This window comes from Hyla sarda, unplaced genomic scaffold, assembly GCF_029499605.1.
Source record: "Hyla sarda isolate aHylSar1 unplaced genomic scaffold, aHylSar1.hap1 scaffold_446, whole genome shotgun sequence".
Taxonomy (NCBI): domain Eukaryota; kingdom Metazoa; phylum Chordata; class Amphibia; order Anura; family Hylidae; genus Hyla; species Hyla sarda.
The window spans coordinates 36,430-56,517 of NW_026610459.1; the positions used below are offsets into that span (position 1 = coordinate 36,430).

General features: G+C 46.0%; 9 non-coding genes across 9 annotated transcripts; all 9 read left to right on the forward strand.

Moving 5' to 3' along the window:
• Positions 1-288: 288 nt before the first annotated feature.
• LOC130334967 (U2 spliceosomal RNA) lies at positions 289-479 on the forward strand. The gene has a single exon (XR_008876682.1). It is a non-coding gene; the product is annotated as a U2 spliceosomal RNA (small nuclear RNA).
• A 2,087-nt stretch (positions 480-2,566) lies between these two features.
• Positions 2,567-2,757, forward strand: LOC130334969 (U2 spliceosomal RNA). The gene has a single exon (XR_008876684.1). It is a non-coding gene; the product is annotated as a U2 spliceosomal RNA (small nuclear RNA).
• Positions 2,758-4,853: 2,096 nt separating this feature from the next.
• Positions 4,854-5,044, forward strand: LOC130334971 (U2 spliceosomal RNA). Its single transcript, XR_008876685.1, has one exon. It is a non-coding gene; the product is annotated as a U2 spliceosomal RNA (small nuclear RNA).
• A 2,092-nt stretch (positions 5,045-7,136) lies between these two features.
• On the forward strand, positions 7,137-7,327 carry LOC130334947 (U2 spliceosomal RNA). The gene has a single exon (XR_008876667.1). It is a non-coding gene; the product is annotated as a U2 spliceosomal RNA (small nuclear RNA).
• Positions 7,328-9,414: 2,087 nt separating this feature from the next.
• Positions 9,415-9,605, forward strand: LOC130334972 (U2 spliceosomal RNA). The gene has a single exon (XR_008876686.1). It is a non-coding gene; the product is annotated as a U2 spliceosomal RNA (small nuclear RNA).
• A 2,090-nt stretch (positions 9,606-11,695) lies between these two features.
• Positions 11,696-11,886, forward strand: LOC130334973 (U2 spliceosomal RNA). Its single transcript, XR_008876687.1, has one exon. It is a non-coding gene; the product is annotated as a U2 spliceosomal RNA (small nuclear RNA).
• A 2,088-nt stretch (positions 11,887-13,974) lies between these two features.
• LOC130334974 (U2 spliceosomal RNA) lies at positions 13,975-14,165 on the forward strand. The gene has a single exon (XR_008876688.1). It is a non-coding gene; the product is annotated as a U2 spliceosomal RNA (small nuclear RNA).
• A 2,081-nt stretch (positions 14,166-16,246) lies between these two features.
• Positions 16,247-16,437, forward strand: LOC130334975 (U2 spliceosomal RNA). The gene has a single exon (XR_008876689.1). It is a non-coding gene; the product is annotated as a U2 spliceosomal RNA (small nuclear RNA).
• A 2,081-nt stretch (positions 16,438-18,518) lies between these two features.
• Positions 18,519-18,711, forward strand: LOC130334956 (U2 spliceosomal RNA). Its single transcript, XR_008876675.1, has one exon. It is a non-coding gene; the product is annotated as a U2 spliceosomal RNA (small nuclear RNA).
• The last annotated feature ends 1,377 nt before the right edge of the window (positions 18,712-20,088 follow it).

The window sequence follows — 20,088 nt, forward strand, 5'->3', positions numbered from 1 at the left end:
TCCTATGCAGATCCTAAGCCCAGTGTCACATGCAAGTAGGAGGAGTAAGAAGGGTTCCTGGCAAATCCGGGTTATGGATTGCATTTAAAAAGGCCCCGTGGGAGTGCAATGGGCCCCTGTCTTGCTGCTTAGCAATAATGGTATGGGTTTAGGTTCTGCTGTGTGTACTGGTGGTTGACTGCCCCCCAGCCCAGAGTGTGCATGGAAAATTGTCTGGCAGCCTCCCTGACAGCAAGCAGTGATAGTGCCCATGAAGGGCACCTTGTTGGGCCCGCCCCTTTCACGGTTATCGCTTCTCGGCCTTTTGGCTAAGATCAAGTGTAGTATCTGTTCTTATCAGTTTAATATCTGATACGTCCCCTATCTGGGGACCATATATTAAATGGATTTTTGAGAACGGGGGCCGATTTCGAAGCTTGCTTCCGTCGCCCTATGCATTGACCCGATATGGCAGTATCTTCGGGTACAGTGCACCACCCCCTTACAGGGTTAAAAAGAAAGATTCCTACTTTCATTGCTACCTGCTTGCTGGCTAGCCAGCTAGCCAGCCCTGTGGGCCTTGCTGCTGCTGCAGCCAAAAAACAAAAGGTGGTGCTGCTGCTGCTTCTGCTGCTTCTGCTTCTGCTTGTGTCTGGCCGCTGTTGGAGCGTCCAGGCACAGGACTTCTGCTGCTGCTGACTAAATGGCCTCCTTAATTGGATCATTTGAGTAGCCAGCACACCTGTGCAGGTAGGGCATGACATGATAGGCAGCTGCCTTGATAGCGGGTGGGTGCTGAATGTTCCTAATTGACAAAATAAGATTAATGCTTATGAAGAAATATAAAATCTCATCCCTTCCCCAATATCGCGCCACACCCCTACCCCTTAATTCCCTGGTTGAACTTGATGGACATATGTCTTTTTTCGACCGTACTAACTATGTAACTATGTAACATAACATGGGGGGGGGGGGGGTCTCCTGGCTGTTCACACAGGTGTGTCATTGCTGTACATTGACCATGCATTGCTTCTGTGGTATTGCAAAGGCAAAGACAAATGCTTCCAGCCATCCATTGCACTAATGGATTGGTCATCAGCTGGCTGTCTATGTCCCGCATCAATATAGACCAAAGTACAGAGGGTTAGGCTATGCTATTGTGCACCTACCTGATGCATCAGAAGGTGCGAGGCCCTTGCTAAATTCTGTGCACAGACTTTGAGATCTATACTTTAGACTGTATCTAAACCTGCTCCAACATGGACTGACATTCTGGCCTACTTTCAGCCGATGCGACTTGTCTGTCGCTGAACAGTCGCTTTTTATGTATTCAGCACCTATGTATAATGTTGTAAAAATGCTCTAGAAGCTAAAGTCGCAGAAATGTCACACATATTTGGCCTGCAACTTTCTGTGCGACAAATTCAGACAGGAAAAATCAGTATAAATCCTTAGAAAATTATCCCCCAGTGTCTCCATCTGCTGGCGGTATTGAATAAGCATTGCTGCACTGATGGGGTATGCATTAGACGAAAAAAAAGAAGAAAAAGAAGAATAATACGCCCAGAAAAGAGGCGAAAAGGAGAAAAACGTAAAAAAACGTGAAAAAAAAGTAAGAGGAAGAGAAGGGAAAAAAAGGTGGAAATGGGTTTAAAAGTGATTTCGGCGGAGAAATATATATATATATATATATATATATATATATATATATATACGCGCACACACACACATATATATAAACGTATTCTCCGTTGAGATATTGCAGCCGCTGCTGTGTCCAGGCCCAGGAGCCTTAGCACTGTGCTGTGATGTCACTCAATACCACTGACATCACTAGGTGTAAACAACATCTCTCCTTTGCTGTGTATGTGACTATGGAGCTGTTTGGTGATGTCGTCTATTATGGCCTTCATAGAAGCAACAGGAGATTGTTGCATCCATCTAGAACCCTCAGAACTACAGTGCTATGATGTCACTCACTTCCACAGGCCTTGCAGAGTGTAAACAACAACAACCCAGCTTTGTTGTGTATGTAACCATAGGGATTTGTGATGTCACCTAGAACCTTCACAGCAGCGACAGCTTTATGAGGAGCATCAGCACTGCTCTGCCTGAGCAGAACCATCACCGCCATAGGTTGTCAAATAACCCGGATTTAACCCACACAGGTAAGTCCAATGGGGTGCAGGCATGTCCTCTATGCTTACAGCTTCCCGTGGGTGTTGGTTTGATACCGTTTGGGGACAGCCAAGGAGGCATCTGCAGGCAACAAAGGTAGGTGTGTGCTTGTGTGTGTGTTTCCTATGCAGATCCTAAGCCCAGTGTCACATGCAAGTAGGAGGAGTAAGAAGGGTTCCTGGCAAATCCGGGTTATGGATTGCATTTAAAAAGGCCCCGTGGGAGTGCAATGGGCCCCTGTCTTGCTGCTTAGCAATAATGGTATGGGTTTAGGTTCTGCTGTGTGTACTGGTGGTTGACTGCCCCCCAGCCCAGAGTGTGCATGGAAAATTGTCTGGCAGCCTCCCTGACAGCAAGCAGTGATAGTGCCCATGAAGGGCACCTTGTTGGGCCCGCCCCTTTCACGGTTATCGCTTCTCGGCCTTTTGGCTAAGATCAAGTGTAGTATCTGTTCTTATCAGTTTAATATCTGATACGTCCCCTATCTGGGGACCATATATTAAATGGATTTTTGAGAACGGGGGCCGATTTCGAAGCTTGCTTCCGTCGCCCTATGCATTGACCCGATATGGCAGTATCTTCGGGTACAGTGCACCACCCCCTTACAGGGTTAAAAAGAAAGATTCCTACTTTCATTGCTACCTGCTTGCTGGCTAGCCAGCTAGCCAGCCCTGTGGGCCTTGCTGCTGCTGCAGCCAAAAAACAAAAGGTGGTGCTGCTGCTGCTTCTGCTGCTTCTGCTTCTGCTTGTGTCTGGCCGCTGTTGGAGCGTCCAGGCACAGGACTTCTGCTGCTGCTGACTAAATGGCCTCCTTAATTGGATCATTTGAGTAGCCAGCACACCTGTGCAGGTAGGGCATGACATGATAGGCAGCTGCCTTGATAGCGGGTGGGTGCTGAATGTTCCTAATTGACAAAATAAGATTAATGCTTATGAAGAAATATAAAATCTCATCCCTTCCCCAATATCGCGCCACACCCCTACCCCTTAATTCCCTGGTTGAACTTGATGGACATATGTCTTTTTTCGACCGTACTAACTATGTAACTATGTAACATAACATGGGGGGGGGGGGGGGGTCTCCTGGCTGTTCACACAGGTGTGTCATTGCTGTACATTGACCATGCATTGCTTCTGTGGTATTGCAAAGGCAAAGACAAATGCTTCCAGCCATCCATTGCACTAATGGATTGGTCATCAGCTGGCTGTCTATGTCCCGCATCAATATAGACCAAAGTACAGAGGGTTAGGCTATGCTATTGTGCACCTACCTGATGCATCAGAAGGTGCGAGGCCCTTGCTAAATTCTGTGCACAGACTTTGAGATCTATACTTTAGACTGTATCTAAACCTGCTCCAACATGGACTGACATTCTGGCCTACTTTCAGCCGATGCGACTTGTCTGTCGCTGAACAGTCGCTTTTTATGTATTCAGCACCTATGTATAATGTTGTAAAAATGCTCTAGAAGCTAAAGTCGCAGAAATGTCACACATATTTGGCCTGCAACTTTCTGTGCGACAAATTCAGACAGGAAAAATCAGTATAAATCCTTAGAAAATTATCCCCCAGTGTCTCCATCTGCTGGCGGTATTGAATAAGCATTGCTGCACTGATGGGGTATGCATTAGACGAAAAAAAAGAAGAAAAAGAAGAATAATACGCCCAGAAAAGAGGCGAAAAGGAGAAAAACGTAAAAAAACGTGAAAAAAAAGTAAGAGGAAGAGAAGGGAAAAAAAGGTGGAAATGGGTTTAAAAGTGATTTCGGCGGAGAAATATATATATATATATATATATATATATATATATATATATATATATATACGCGCACACACACACATATATATAAACGTATTCTCCGTTGAGATATTGCAGCCGCTGCTGTGTCCAGGCCCAGGAGCCTTAGCACTGTGCTGTGATGTCACTCAATACCACTGACATCACTAGGTGTAAACAACATCTCTCCTTTGCTGTGTATGTGACTATGGAGCTGTTTGGTGATGTCGTCTATTATGGCCTTCATAGAAGCAACAGGAGATTGTTGCATCCATCTAGAACCCTCAGAACTACAGTGCTATGATGTCACTCACTTCCACAGCCTTGCAGAGTGTAAACAACAACAACCCAGCTTTGTTGTGTATGTAACCATAGGGATTTGTGATGTCACCTAGAACCTTCACAGCAGCGACAGCTTTATGAGGAGCATCAGCACTGCTCTGCCTGAGCAGAACCATCACCGCCATAGGTTGTCAAATAACCCGGATTTAACCCACACAGGTAAGTCCAATGGGGTGCAGGCATGTCCTCTATGCTTACAGCTTCCCGTGGGTGTTGGTTTGATACCGTTTGGGGACAGCCAAGGAGGCATCTGCAGGCAACAAAGGTAGGTGTGTGCTTGTGTGTGTGTTTCCTATGCAGATCCTAAGCCCAGTGTCACATGCAAGTAGGAGGAGTAAGAAGGGTTCCTGGCAAATCCGGGTTATGGATTGCATTTAAAAAGGCCCCGTGGGAGTGCAATGGGCCCCTGTCTTGCTGCTTAGCAATAATGGTATGGGTTTAGGTTCTGCTGTGTGTACTGGTGGTTGACTGCCCCCCAGCCCAGAGTGTGCATGGAAAATTGTCTGGCAGCCTCCCTGACAGCAAGCAGTGATAGTGCCCATGAAGGGCACCTTGTTGGGCCCGCCCCTTTCACGGTTATCGCTTCTCGGCCTTTTGGCTAAGATCAAGTGTAGTATCTGTTCTTATCAGTTTAATATCTGATACGTCCCCTATCTGGGGACCATATATTAAATGGATTTTTGAGAACGGGGGCCGATTTCGAAGCTTGCTTCCGTCGCCCTATGCATTGACCCGATATGGCAGTATCTTCGGGTACAGTGCACCACCCCCTTACAGGGTTAAAAAGAAAGATTCCTACTTTCATTGCTACCTGCTTGCTGGCTAGCCAGCTAGCCAGCCCTGTGGGCCTTGCTGCTGCTGCAGCCAAAAAACAAAAGGTGGTGCTGCTGCTGCTTCTGCTGCTTCTGCTTCTGCTTGTGTCTGGCCGCTGTTGGAGCGTCCAGGCACAGGACTTCTGCTGCTGCTGACTAAATGGCCTCCTTAATTGGATCATTTGAGTAGCCAGCACACCTGTGCAGGTAGGGCATGACATGATAGGCAGCTGCCTTGATAGCGGGTGGGTGCTGAATGTTCCTAATTGACAAAATAAGATTAATGCTTATGAAGAAATATAAAATCTCATCCCTTCCCCAATATCGCGCCACACCCCTACCCCTTAATTCCCTGGTTGAACTTGATGGACATATGTCTTTTTTCGACCGTACTAACTATGTAACTATGTAACATAACATGGGGGGGGGGGGGTCTCCTGGCTGTTCACACAGGTGTGTCATTGCTGTACATTGACCATGCATTGCTTCTGTGGTATTGCAAAGGCAAAGACAAATGCTTCCAGCCATCCATTGCACTAATGGATTGGTCATCAGCTGGCTGTCTATGTCCCGCATCAATATAGACCAAAGTACAGAGGGTTAGGCTATGCTATTGTGCACCTACCTGATGCATCAGAAGGTGCGAGGCCCTTGCTAAATTCTGTGCACAGACTTTGAGATCTATACTTTAGACTGTATCTAAACCTGCTCCAACATGGACTGACATTCTGGCCTACTTTCAGCCGATGCGACTTGTCTGTCGCTGAACAGTCGCTTTTTATGTATTCAGCACCTATGTATAATGTTGTAAAAATGCTCTAGAAGCTAAAGTCGCAGAAATGTCACACATATTTGGCCTGCAACTTTCTGTGCGACAAATTCAGACAGGAAAAATCAGTATAAATCCTTAGAAAATTATCCCCCAGTGTCTCCATCTGCTGGCGGTATTGAATAAGCATTGCTGCACTGATGGGGTATGCATTAGACGAAAAAAAAGAAGAAAAAGAAGAATAATACGCCCAGAAAAGAGGCGAAAAGGAGAAAAACGTAAAAAAACGTGAAAAAAAAGTAAGAGGAAGAGAAGGGAAAAAAAGGTGGAAATGGGTTTAAAAGTGATTTCGGCGGAGAAATATATATATATATATATATATATATATATATATATATATATATATACGCGCACACACACACATATATATAAACGTATTCTCCGTTGAGATATTGCAGCCGCTGCTGTGTCCAGGCCCAGGAGCCTTAGCACTGTGCTGTGATGTCACTCAATACCACTGACATCACTAGGTGTAAACAACATCTCTCCTTTGCTGTGTATGTGACTATGGAGCTGTTTGGTGATGTCGTCTATTATGGCCTTCATAGAAGCAACAGGAGATTGTTGCATCCATCTAGAACCCTCAGAACTACAGTGCTATGATGTCACTCACTTCCACAGGCCTTGCAGAGTGTAAACAACAACAACCCAGCTTTGTTGTGTATGTAACCATAGGGATTTGTGATGTCACCTAGAACCTTCACAGCAGCGACAGCTTTATGAGGAGCATCAGCACTGCTCTGCCTGAGCAGAACCATCACCGCCATAGGTTGTCAAATAACCCGGATTTAACCCACACAGGTAAGTCCAATGGGGTGCAGGCATGTCCTCTATGCTTACAGCTTCCCGTGGGTGTTGGTTTGATACCGTTTGGGGACAGCCAAGGAGGCATCTGCAGGCAACAAAGGTAGGTGTGTGCTTGTGTGTGTGTTTCCTATGCAGATCCTAAGCCCAGTGTCACATGCAAGTGGGAGGAGTAAGAAGGGTTCCTGGCAAATCCGGGTTATGGATTGCATTTAAAAAGGCCCCGTGGGAGTGCAATGGGCCCCTGTCTTGCTGCTTAGCAATAATGGTATGGGTTTAGGTTCTGCTGTGTGTACTGATGGTTGACTGCCCCCCAGCCCAGAGTGTGCATGGAAAATTGTCTGGCAGCCTCCCTGACAGCAAGCAGTGATAGTGCCCATGAAGGGCACCTTGTTGGGCCCGCCCCTTTCACGGTTATCGCTTCTCGGCCTTTTGGCTAAGATCAAGTGTAGTATCTGTTCTTATCAGTTTAATATCTGATACGTCCCCTATCTGGGGACCATATATTAAATGGATTTTTGAGAACGGGGGCCGATTTCGAAGCTTGCTTCCGTCACCCTATGCATTGACCCGATATGGCAGTATCTTCGGGTACAGTGCACCACCCCCTTACAGGGTTAAAAAGAAAGATTCCTACTTTCATTGCTACCTGCTTGCTGGCTAGCCAGCTAGCCAGCCCTGTGGGCCTTGCTGCTGCTGCAGCCAAAAAACAAAAGGTGGTGCTGCTGCTGCTTCTGCTGCTTCTGCTTCTGCTTGTGTCTGGCCGCTGTTGGAGCGTCCAGGCACAGGACTTCTGCTGCTGCTGACTAAATGGCCTCCTTAATTGGATCATTTGAGTAGCCAGCACACCTGTGCAGGTAGGGCATGACATGATAGGCAGCTGCCTTGATAGCGGGTGGGTGCTGAATGTTCCTAATTGACAAAATAAGATTAATGCTTATGAAGAAATATAAAATCTCATCCCTTCCCCAATATCGCGCCACACCCCTACCCCTTAATTCCCTGGTTGAACTTGATGGACATATGTCTTTTTTCGACCGTACTAACTATGTAACTATGTAACATAACATGGGGCGGGGGGGGGTCTCCTGGCTGTTCACACAGGTGTGTCATTGCTGTACATTGACCATGCATTGCTTCTGTGGTATTGCAAAGGCAAAGACAAATGCTTCCAGCCATCCATTGCACTAATGGATTGGTCATCAGCTGGCTGTCTATGTCCCGCATCAATATAGACCAAAGTACAGAGGGTTAGGCTATGCTATTGTGCACCTACCTAATGCATCAGAAGGTGCGAGGCCCTTGCTAAATTCTGTGCACAGACTTTGAGATCTATACTTTAGACTGTATCTAAACCTGCTCCAACATGGACTGACATTCTGGCCTACTTTCAGCCGATGCGACTTGTCTGTCGCTGAACAGTCGCTTTTTATGTATTCAGCACCTATGTATAATGTTGTAAAAATGCTCTAGAAGCTAAAGTCGCAGAAATGTCACACATATTTGGCCTGCAACTTTCTGTGCGACAAATTCAGACAGGAAAAATCAGTATAAATCCTTAGAAAATTATCCCCCAGTGTCTCCATCTGCTGGCGGTATTGAATAAGCATTGCTGCACTGATGGGGTATGCATTAGACGAAAAAAAAGAAGAAAAAGAAGAATAATACGCCCAGAAAAGAGGCGAAAAGGAGAAAAACGTAAAAAAACGTGAAAAAAAAGTAAGAGGAAGAGAAGGGAAAAAAAGGTGGAAATGGGTTTAAAAGTGATTTCGGCGGAGAAATATATATATATATATATATATATATATATATATATATATACGCGCACACACACACATATATATAAACGTATTCTCCGTTGAGATATTGCAGCCGCTGCTGTGTCCAGGCCCAGGAGCCTTAGCACTGTGCTGTGATGTCACTCAATACCACTGACATCACTAGGTGTAAACAACATCTCTCCTTTGCTGTGTATGTGACTATGGAGCTGTTTGGTGATGTCGTCTATTATGGCCTTCATAGAAGCAACAGGAGATTGTTGCATCCATCTAGAACCCTCAGAACTACAGTGCTATGATGTCACTCACTTCCACAGGCCTTGCAGAGTGTAAACAACAACAACCCAGCTTTGTTGTGTATGTAACCATAGGGATTTGTGATGTCACCTAGAACCTTCACAGCAGCGACAGCTTTATGAGGAGCATCAGCACTGCTCTGCCTGAGCAGAACCATCACCGCCATAGGTTGTCAAATAACCCGGATTTAACCCACACAGGTAAGTCCAATGGGGTGCAGGCATGTCCTCTATGCTTACAGCTTCCCGTGGGTGTTGGTTTGATACCGTTTGGGGACAGCCAAGGAGGCATCTGCAGGCAACAAAGGTAGGTGTGTGCTTGTGTGTGTGTTTCCTATGCAGATCCTAAGCCCAGTGTCACATGCAAGTAGGAGGAGTAAGAAGGGTTCCTGGCAAATCCGGGTTATGGATTGCATTTAAAAAGGCCCCGTGGGAGTGCAATGGGCCCCTGTCTTGCTGCTTAGCAATAATGGTATGGGTTTAGGTTCTGCTGTGTGTACTGGTGGTTGACTGCCCCCCAGCCCAGAGTGTGCATGGAAAATTGTCTGGCAGCCTCCCTGACAGCAAGCAGTGATAGTGCCCATGAAGGGCACCTTGTTGGGCCCGCCCCTTTCACGGTTATCGCTTCTCGGCCTTTTGGCTAAGATCAAGTGTAGTATCTGTTCTTATCAGTTTAATATCTGATACGTCCCCTATCTGGGGACCATATATTAAATGGATTTTTGAGAACGGGGGCCGATTTCGAAGCTTGCTTCCGTCGCCCTATGCATTGACCCGATATGGCAGTATCTTCGGGTACAGTGCACCACCCCCTTACAGGGTTAAAAAGAAAGATTCCTACTTTCATTGCTACCTGCTTGCTGGCTAGCCAGCTAGCCAGCCCTGTGGGCCTTGCTGCTGCTGCAGCCAAAAAACAAAAGGTGGTGCTGCTGCTGCTTCTGCTGCTTCTGCTTCTGCTTGTGTCTGGCCGCTGTTGGAGCGTCCAGGCACAGGACTTCTGCTGCTGCTGACTAAATGGCCTCCTTAATTGGATCATTTGAGTAGCCAGCACACCTGTGCAGGTAGGGCATGACATGATAGGCAGCTGCCTTGATAGCGGGTGGGTGCTGAATGTTCCTAATTGACAAAATAAGATTAATGCTTATGAAGAAATATAAAATCTCATCCCTTCCCCAATATCGCGCCACACCCCTACCCCTTAATTCCCTGGTTGAACTTGATGGACATATGTCTTTTTTCGACCGTACTAACTATGTAACTATGTAACATAACATGGGGGGGGGGGGGTCTCCTGGCTGTTCACACAGGTGTGTCATTGCTGTACATTGACCATGCATTGCTTCTGTGGTATTGCAAAGGCAAAGACAAATGCTTCCAGCCATCCATTGCACTAATGGATTGGTCATCAGCTGGCTGTCTATGTCCCGCATCAATATAGACCAAAGTACAGAGGGTTAGGCTATGCTATTGTGCACCTACCTGATGCATCAGAAGGTGCGAGGCCCTTGCTAAATTCTGTGCACAGACTTTGAGATCTATACTTTAGACTGTATCTAAACCTGCTCCAACATGGACTGACATTCTGGCCTACTTTCAGCCGATGCGACTTGTCTGTCGCTGAACAGTCGCTTTTTATGTATTCAGCACCTATGTATAATGTTGTAAAAATGCTCTAGAAGCTAAAGTCGCAGAAATGTCACACATATTTGGCCTGCAACTTTCTGTGCGACAAATTCAGACAGGAAAAATCAGTATAAATCCTTAGAAAATTATCCCCCAGTGTCTCCATCTGCTGGCGGTATTGAATAAGCATTGCTGCACTGATGGGGTATGCATTAGACGAAAAAAAAGAAGAAAAAGAAGAATAATACGCCCAGAAAAGAGGCGAAAAGGAGAAAAACGTAAAAAAACGTGAAAAAAAAGTAAGAGGAAGAGAAGGGAAAAAAAGGTGGAAATGGGTTTAAAAGTGATTTCGGCGGAGAAATATATATATATATATATATATATATATATATATATATATATATACGCGCACACACACACATATATATAAACGTATTCTCCGTTGAGATATTGCAGCCGCTGCTGTGTCCAGGCCCAGGAGCCTTAGCACTGTGCTGTGATGTCACTCAATACCACTGACATCACTAGGTGTAAACAACATCTCTCCTTTGCTGTGTATGTGACTATGGAGCTGTTTGGTGATGTCGTCTATTATGGCCTTCATAGAAGCAACAGGAGATTGTTGCATCCATCTAGAACCCTCAGAACTACAGTGCTATGATGTCACTCACTTCCACAGGCCTTGCAGAGTGTAAACAACAACAACCCAGCTTTGTTGTGTATGTAACCATAGGGATTTGTGATGTCACCTAGAACCTTCACAGCAGCGACAGCTTTATGAGGAGCATCAGCACTGCTCTGCCTGAGCAGAACCATCACCGCCATAGGTTGTCAAATAACCCGGATTTAACCCACACAGGTAAGTCCAATGGGGTGCAGGCATGTCCTCTATGCTTACAGCTTCCCGTGGGTGTTGGTTTGATACCGTTTGGGGACAGCCAAGGAGGCATCTGCAGGCAACAAAGGTAGGTGTGTGCTTGTGTGTGTGTTTCCTATGCAGATCCTAAGCCCAGTGTCACATGCAAGTAGGAGGAGTAAGAAGGGTTCCTGGCAAATCCGGGTTATGGATTGCATTTAAAAAGGCCCCGTGGGAGTGCAATGGGCCCCTGTCTTGCTGCTTAGCAATAATGGTATGGGTTTAGGTTCTGCTGTGTGTACTGGTGGTTGACTGCCCCCCAGCCCAGAGTGTGCATGGAAAATTGTCTGGCAGCCTCCCTGACAGCAAGCAGTGATAGTGCCCATGAAGGGCACCTTGTTGGGCCCGCCCCTTTCACGGTTATCGCTTCTCGGCCTTTTGGCTAAGATCAAGTGTAGTATCTGTTCTTATCAGTTTAATATCTGATACGTCCCCTATCTGGGGACCATATATTAAATGGATTTTTGAGAACGGGGGCCGATTTCGAAGCTTGCTTCCGTCGCCCTATGCATTGACCCGATATGGCAGTATCTTCGGGTACAGTGCACCACCCCCTTACAGGGTTAAAAAGAAAGATTCCTACTTTCATTGCTACCTGCTTGCTGGCTAGCCAGCTAGCCAGCCCTGTGGGCCTTGCTGCTGCTGCAGCCAAAAAACAAAAGGTGGTGCTGCTGCTGCTTCTGCTGCTTCTGCTTCTGCTTGTGTCTGGCCGCTGTTGGAGCGTCCAGGCACAGGACTTCTGCTGCTGCTGACTAAATGGCCTCCTTAATTGGATCATTTGAGTAGCCAGCACACCTGTGCAGGTAGGGCATGACATGATAGGCAGCTGCCTTGATAGCGGGTGGGTGCTGAATGTTCCTAATTGACAAAATAAGATTAATGCTTATGAAGAAATATAAAATCTCATCCCTTCCCCAATATCGCGCCACACCCCTACCCCTTAATTCCCTGGTTGAACTTGATGGACATATGTCTTTTTTCGACCGTACTAACTATGTAACTATGTAACATAACATGGGGGGGGGGGTCTCCTGGCTGTTCACACAGGTGTGTCATTGCTGTACATTGACCATGCATTGCTTCTGTGGTATTGCAAAGGCAAAGACAAATGCTTCCAGCCATCCATTGCACTAATGGATTGGTCATCAGCTGGCTGTCTATGTCCCGCATCAATATAGACCAAAGTACAGAGGGTTAGGCTATGCTATTGTGCACCTACCTGATGCATCAGAAGGTGCGAGGCCCTTGCTAAATTCTGTGCACAGACTTTGAGATCTATACTTTAGACTGTATCTAAACCTGCTCCAACATGGACTGACATTCTGGCCTACTTTCAGCCGATGCGACTTGTCTGTCGCTGAACAGTCGCTTTTTATGTATTCAGCACCTATGTATAATGTTGTAAAAATGCTCTAGAAGCTAAAGTCGCAGAAATGTCACACATATTTGGCCTGCAACTTTCTGTGCGACAAATTCAGACAGGAAAAATCAGTATAAATCCTTAGAAAATTATCCCCCAGTGTCTCCATCTGCTGGCGGTATTGAATAAGCATTGCTGCACTGATGGGGTATGCATTAGACGAAAAAAAAGAAGAAAAAGAAGAATAATACGCCCAGAAAAGAGGCGAAAAGGAGAAAAACGTAAAAAAACGTGAAAAAAAAGTAAGAGGAAGAGAAGGGAAAAAAAGGTGGAAATGGGTTTAAAAGTGATTTCGGCGGAGAAATATATATATATATATATATATATATATATATATATATATATATACGCGCACACACACACATATATATAAACGTATTCTCCGTTGAGATATTGCAGCCGCTGCTGTGTCCAGGCCCAGGAGCCTTAGCACTGTGCTGTGATGTCACTCAATACCACTGACATCACTAGGTGTAAACAACATCTCTCCTTTGCTGTGTATGTGACTATGGAGCTGTTTGGTGATGTCGTCTATTATGGCCTTCATAGAAGCAACAGGAGATTGTTGCATCCATCTAGAACCCTCAGAACTACAGTGCTATGATGTCACTCACTTCCACAGGCCTTGCAGAGTGTAAACAACAACAACCCAGCTTTGTTGTGTATGTAACCATAGGGATTTGTGATGTCACCTAGAACCTTCACAGCAGCGACAGCTTTATGAGGAGCATCAGCACTGCTCTGCCTGAGCAGAACCATCACCGCCATAGGTTGTCAAATAACCCGGATTTAACCCACACAGGTAAGTCCAATGGGGTGCAGGCATGTCCTCTATGCTTACAGCTTCCCGTGGGTGTTGGTTTGATACCGTTTGGGGACAGCCAAGGAGGCATCTGCAGGCAACAAAGGTAGGTGTGTGCTTGTGTGTGTGTTTCCTATGCAGATCCTAAGCCCAGTGTCACATGCAAGTAGGAGGAGTAAGAAGGGTTCCTGGCAAATCCGGGTTATGGATTGCATTTAAAAAGGCCCCGTGGGAGTGCAATGGGCCCCTGTCTTGCTGCTTAGCAATAATGGTATGGGTTTAGGTTCTGCTGTGTGTACTGGTGGTTGACTGCCCCCCAGCCCAGAGTGTGCATGGAAAATTGTCTGGCAGCCTCCCTGACAGCAAGCAGTGATAGTGCCCATGAAGGGCACCTTGTTGGGCCCGCCCCTTTCACGGTTATCGCTTCTCGGCCTTTTGGCTAAGATCAAGTGTAGTATCTGTTCTTATCAGTTTAATATCTGATACGTCCCCTATCTGGGGACCATATATTAAATGGATTTTTGAGAACGGGGGCCGATTTCGAAGCTTGCTTCCGTCGCCCTATGCATTGACCCGATATGGCAGTATCTTCGGGTACAGTGCACCACCCCCTTACAGGGTTAAAAAGAAAGATTCCTACTTTCATTGCTACCTGCTTGCTGGCTAGCCAGCTAGCCAGCCCTGTGGGCCTTGCTGCTGCTGCAGCCAAAAAACAAAAGGTGGTGCTGCTGCTGCTTCTGCTGCTTCTGCTTCTGCTTGTGTCTGGCCGCTGTTGGAGCGTCCAGGCACAGGACTTCTGCTGCTGCTGACTAAATGGCCTCCTTAATTGGATCATTTGAGTAGCCAGCACACCTGTGCAGGTAGGGCATGACATGATAGGCAGCTGCCTTGATAGCGGGTGGGTGCTGAATGTTCCTAATTGACAAAATAAGATTAATGCTTATGAAGAAATATAAAATCTCATCCCTTCCCCAATATCGCGCCACACCCCTACCCCTTAATTCCCTGGTTGAACTTGATGGACATATGTCTTTTTTCGACCGTACTAACTATGTAACTATGTAACATAACATGGGGGGGGGGGGTCTCCTGGCTGTTCACACAGGTGTGTCATTGCTGTACATTGACCATGCATTGCTTCTGTGGTATTGCAAAGGCAAAGACAAATGCTTCCAGCCATCCATTGCACTAATGGATTGGTCATCAGCTGGCTGTCTATGTCCCGCATCAATATAGACCAAAGTACAGAGGGTTAGGCTATGCTATTGTGCACCTACCTGATGCATCAGAAGGTGCGAGGCCCTTGCTAAATTCTGTGCACAGACTTTGAGATCTATACTTTAGACTGTATCTAAACCTGCTCCAACATGGACTGACATTCTGGCCTACTTTCAGCCGATGCGACTTGTCTGTCGCTGAACAGTCGCTTTTTATGTATTCAGCACCTATGTATAATGTTGTAAAAATGCTCTAGAAGCTAAAGTCGCAGAAATGTCACACATATTTGGCCTGCAACTTTCTGTGCGACAAATTCAGACAGGAAAAATCAGTATAAATCCTTAGAAAATTATCCCCCAGTGTCTCCATCTGCTGGCGGTATTGAATAAGCATTGCTGCACTGATGGGGTATGCATTAGACGAAAAAAAAGAAGAAAAAGAAGAATAATACGCCCAGAAAAGAGGCGAAAAGGAGAAAAACGTAAAAAAACGTGAAAAAAAAGTAAGAGGAAGAGAAGGGAAAAAAAGGTGGAAATGGGTTTAAAAGTGATTTCGGCGGAGAAATATATATATATATATATATATATATATATATATATACGCGCACACACACACATATATATAAACGTATTCTCCGTTGAGATATTGCAGCCGCTGCTGTGTCCAGGCCCAGGAGCCTTAGCACTGTGCTGTGATGTCACTCAATACCACTGACATCACTAGGTGTAAACAACATCTCTCCTTTGCTGTGTATGTGACTATGGAGCTGTTTGGTGATGTCGTCTATTATGGCCTTCATAGAAGCAACAGGAGATTGTTGCATCCATCTAGAACCCTCAGAACTACAGTGCTATGATGTCACTCACTTCCACAGGCCTTGCAGAGTGTAAACAACAACAACCCAGCTTTGTTGTGTATGTAACCATAGGGATTTGTGATGTCACCTAGAACCTTCACAGCAGCGACAGCTTTATGAGGAGCATCAGCACTGCTCTGCCTGAGCAGAACCATCACCGCCATAGGTTGTCAAATAACCCGGATTTAACCCACACAGGTAAGTCCAATGGGGTGCAGGCATGTCCTCTATGCTTACAGCTTCCCGTGGGTGTTGGTTTGATACCGTTTGGGGACAGCCAAGGAGGCATCTGCAGGCAACAAAGGTAGGTGTGTGCTTGTGTGTGTGTTTCCTATGCAGATCCTAAGCCCAGTGTCACATGCAAGTAGGAGGAGTAAGAAGGGTTCCTGGCAAATCCGGGTTATGGATTGCATTTAAAAAGGCCCCGTGGGAGTGCAATGGGCCCCTGTCTTGCTGCTTAGCAATAATGGTATGGGTTTAGGTTCTGCTGTGTGTACTGGTGGTTGACTGCCCCCCAGCCCAGAGTGTGCATGGAAAATTGTCTGGCAGCCTCCCTGACAGCAAGCAGTGATAGTGCCCATGAAGGGCACCTTGTTGGGCCCGCCCCTTTCACGGTTATCGCTTCTCGGCCTTTTGGCTAAGATCAAGTGTAGTATCTGTTCTTATCAGTTTAATATCTGATACGTCCCCTATCTGGGGACCATATATTAAATGGATTTTTGAGAACGGGGGCCGATTTCGAAGCTTGCTTCCGTCGCCCTATGCATTGACCCGATATGGCAGTATCTTCGGGTACAGTGCACCACCCCCTTACAGGGTTAAAAAGAAAGATTCCTACTTTCATTGCTACCTGCTTGCTGGCTAGCCAGCTAGCCAGCCCTGTGGGCCTTGCTGCTGCTGCAGCCAAAAAACAAAAGGTGGTGCTGCTGCTGCTTCTGCTGCTTCTGCTTCTGCTTGTGTCTGGCCGCTGTTGGAGCGTCCAGGCACAGGACTTCTGCTGCTGCTGACTAAATGGCCTCCTTAATTGGATCATTTGAGTAGCCAGCACACCTGTGCAGGTAGGGCATGACATGATAGGCAGCTGCCTTGATAGCGGGTGGGTGCTGAATGTTCCTAATTGACAAAATAAGATTAATGCTTATGAAGAAATATAAAATCTCATCCCTTCCCCAATATCGCGCCACACCCCTACCCCTTAATTCCCTGGTTGAACTTGATGGACATATGTCTTTTTTCGACCGTACTAACTATGTAACTATGTAACATAACATGGGGGGGGGGGGTCTCCTGGCTGTTCACACAGGTGTGTCATTGCTGTACATTGACCATGCATTGCTTCTGTGGTATTGCAAAGGCAAAGACAAATGCTTCCAGCCATCCATTGCACTAATGGATTGGTCATCAGCTGGCTGTCTATGTCCCGCATCAATATAGACCAAAGTACAGAGGGTTAGGCTATGCTATTGTGCACCTACCTGATGCATCAGAAGGTGCGAGGCCCTTGCTAAATTCTGTGCACAGACTTTGAGATCTATACTTTAGACTGTATCTAAACCTGCTCCAACATGGACTGACATTCTGGCCTACTTTCAGCCGATGCGACTTGTCTGTCGCTGAACAGTCGCTTTTTATGTATTCAGCACCTATGTATAATGTTGTAAAAATGCTCTAGAAGCTAAAGTCGCAGAAATGTCACACATATTTGGCCTGCAACTTTCTGTGCGACAAATTCAGACAGGAAAAATCAGTATAAATCCTTAGAAAATTATCCCCCAGTGTCTCCATCTGCTGGCGGTATTGAATAAGCATTGCTGCACTGATGGGGTATGCATTAGACGAAAAAAAAGAAGAAAAAGAAGAATAATACGCCCAGAAAAGAGGCGAAAAGGAGAAAAACGTAAAAAAACGTGAAAAAAAAGTAAGAGGAAGAGAAGGGAAAAAAAGGTGGAAATGGGTTTAAAAGTGATTTCGGCGGAGAAATATATATATATATATATATATATATATATATATATACGCGCACACACACACATATATATAAACGTATTCTCCGTTGAGATATTGCAGCCGCTGCTGTGTCCAGGCCCAGGAGCCTTAGCACTGTGCTGTGATCTCACTCAATACCACTGACATCACTAGGTGTAAACAACATCTCTCCTTTGCTGTGTATGTGACTATGGAGCTGTTTGGTGATGTCGTCTATTATGGCCTTCATAGAAGCAACAGGAGATTGTTGCATCCATCTAGAACCCTCAGAACTACAGTGCTATGATGTCACTCACTTCCACAGGCCTTGCAGAGTGTAAACAACAACAACCCAGCTTTGTTGTGTATGTAACCATAGGGATTTGTGATGTCACCTAGAACCTTCACAGCAGCGACAGCTTTATGAGGAGCATCAGCACTGCTCTGCCTGAGCAGAACCATCACCGCCATAGGTTGTCAAATAACCCGGATTTAACCCACACAGGTAAGTCCAATGGGGTGCAGGCATGTCCTCTATGCTTACAGCTTCCCGTGGGTGTTGGTTTGATACCGTTTGGGGACAGCCAAGGAGGCATCTGCAGGCAACAAAGGTAGGTGTGTGCTTGTGTGTGTGTTTCCTATGCAGATCCTAAGCCCAGTGTCACAAGCAAGTAGGAGGAGTAAGAAGGGTTCCTGGCAAATCCGGGTTATGGATTGCATTTAAAAAGGCCCCGTGGGAGTGCAATGGGCCCCTGTCTTGCTGCTTAGCAATAATGGTATGGGTTTAGGTTCTGCTGTGTGTACTGGTGGTTGACTGCCCCCCAGCCCAGAGTGTGCATGGAAAATTGTCTGGCAGCCTCCCTGACAGCAAGCAGTGATAGTGCCCATGAAGGGCACCTTGTTGGGCCCGCCCCTTTCACGGTTATCGCTTCTCGGCCTTTTGGCTAAAGCCTTTGGTGTAGTATCTGTTCTTATCAGTTTAATATCTGATACGTCCCCTATCTGGGGACCATATATTAAATGGATTTTTGAGAACGGGGGCCGATTTCGAAGCTTGCTTCCGTCGCCCTATGCATTGACCCGATATGGCAGTATCTTCGGGTACAGTGCACCACCCCCTTACAGGGTTAAAAAGAAAGATTCCTACTTTCATTGCTACCTGCTTGCTGGCTAGCCAGCTAGCCAGCCCTGTGGGCCTTGCTGCTGCTGCAGCCAAAAAACAAAAGGTGGTGCTGCTGCTGCTTCTGCTGCTTCTGCTTCTGCTTGTGTCTGGCCGCTGTTGGAGCGTCCAGGCACAGGACTTCTGCTGCTGCTGACTAAATGGCCTCCTTAATTGGATCATTTGAGTAGCCAGCACACCTGTGCAGGTAGGGCATGACATGATAGGCAGCTGCCTTGATAGCGGGTGGGTGCTGAATGTTCCTAATTGACAAAATAAGATTAATGCTTATGAAGAAATATAAAATCTCATCCCTTCCCCAATATCGCGCCACACCCCTACCCCTTAATTCCCTGGTTGAACTTGATGGACATATGTCTTTTTTCGACCGTACTAACTATGTAACTATGTAACATAACATGGGGGGGGGGGGGGGGGGGTCTCCTGGCTGTTCACACAGGTGTGTCATTGCTGTACATTGACCATGCATTGCTTCTGTGGTATTGCAAAGGCAAAGACAAATGCTTCCAGCCATCCATTGCACTAATGGATTGGTCATCAGCTGGCTGTCTATGTCCCGCATCAATATAGACCAAAGTACAGAGGGTTAGGCTATGCTATTGTGCACCTACCTGATGCATCAGAAGGTGCGAGGCCCTTGCTAAATTCTGTGCACAGACTTTGAGATCTATACTTTAGACTGTATCTAAACCTGCTCCAACATGGACTGACATTCTGGCCTACTTTCAGCCGATGCGACTTGTCTGTCGCTGAACAGTCGCTTTTTATGTATTCAGCACCTATGTATAATGTTGTAAAAATGCTCTAGAAGCTAAAGTCGCAGAAATGTCACACATATTTGGCCTGCAACTTTCTGTGCGACAAATTCAGACAGGAAAAATCAGTATAAATCCTTAGAAAATTATCCCCCAGTGTCTCCATCTGCTGGCGGTATTGAATAAGCATTGCTGCACTGATGGGGTATGCATTAGACGAAAAAAAAGAAGAAAAAGAAGAATAATACGCCCAGAAAAGAGGCGAAAAGGAGAAAAACGTAAAAAAACGTGAAAAAAAAGTAAGAGGAAGAGAAGGGAAAAAAAGGTGGAAATGGGTTTAAAAGTGATTTCGGCGGAGAAATATATATATATATATATATATATATATATATATACGCGCACACACACACATATATATAAACGTATTCTCCGTTGAGATATTGCAGCCGCTGCTGTGTCCAGGCCCAGGAGCCTTAGCACTGTGCTGTGATGTCACTCAATACCACTGACATCACTAGGTGTAAACAACATCTCTCCTTTGCTGTGTATGTGACTATGG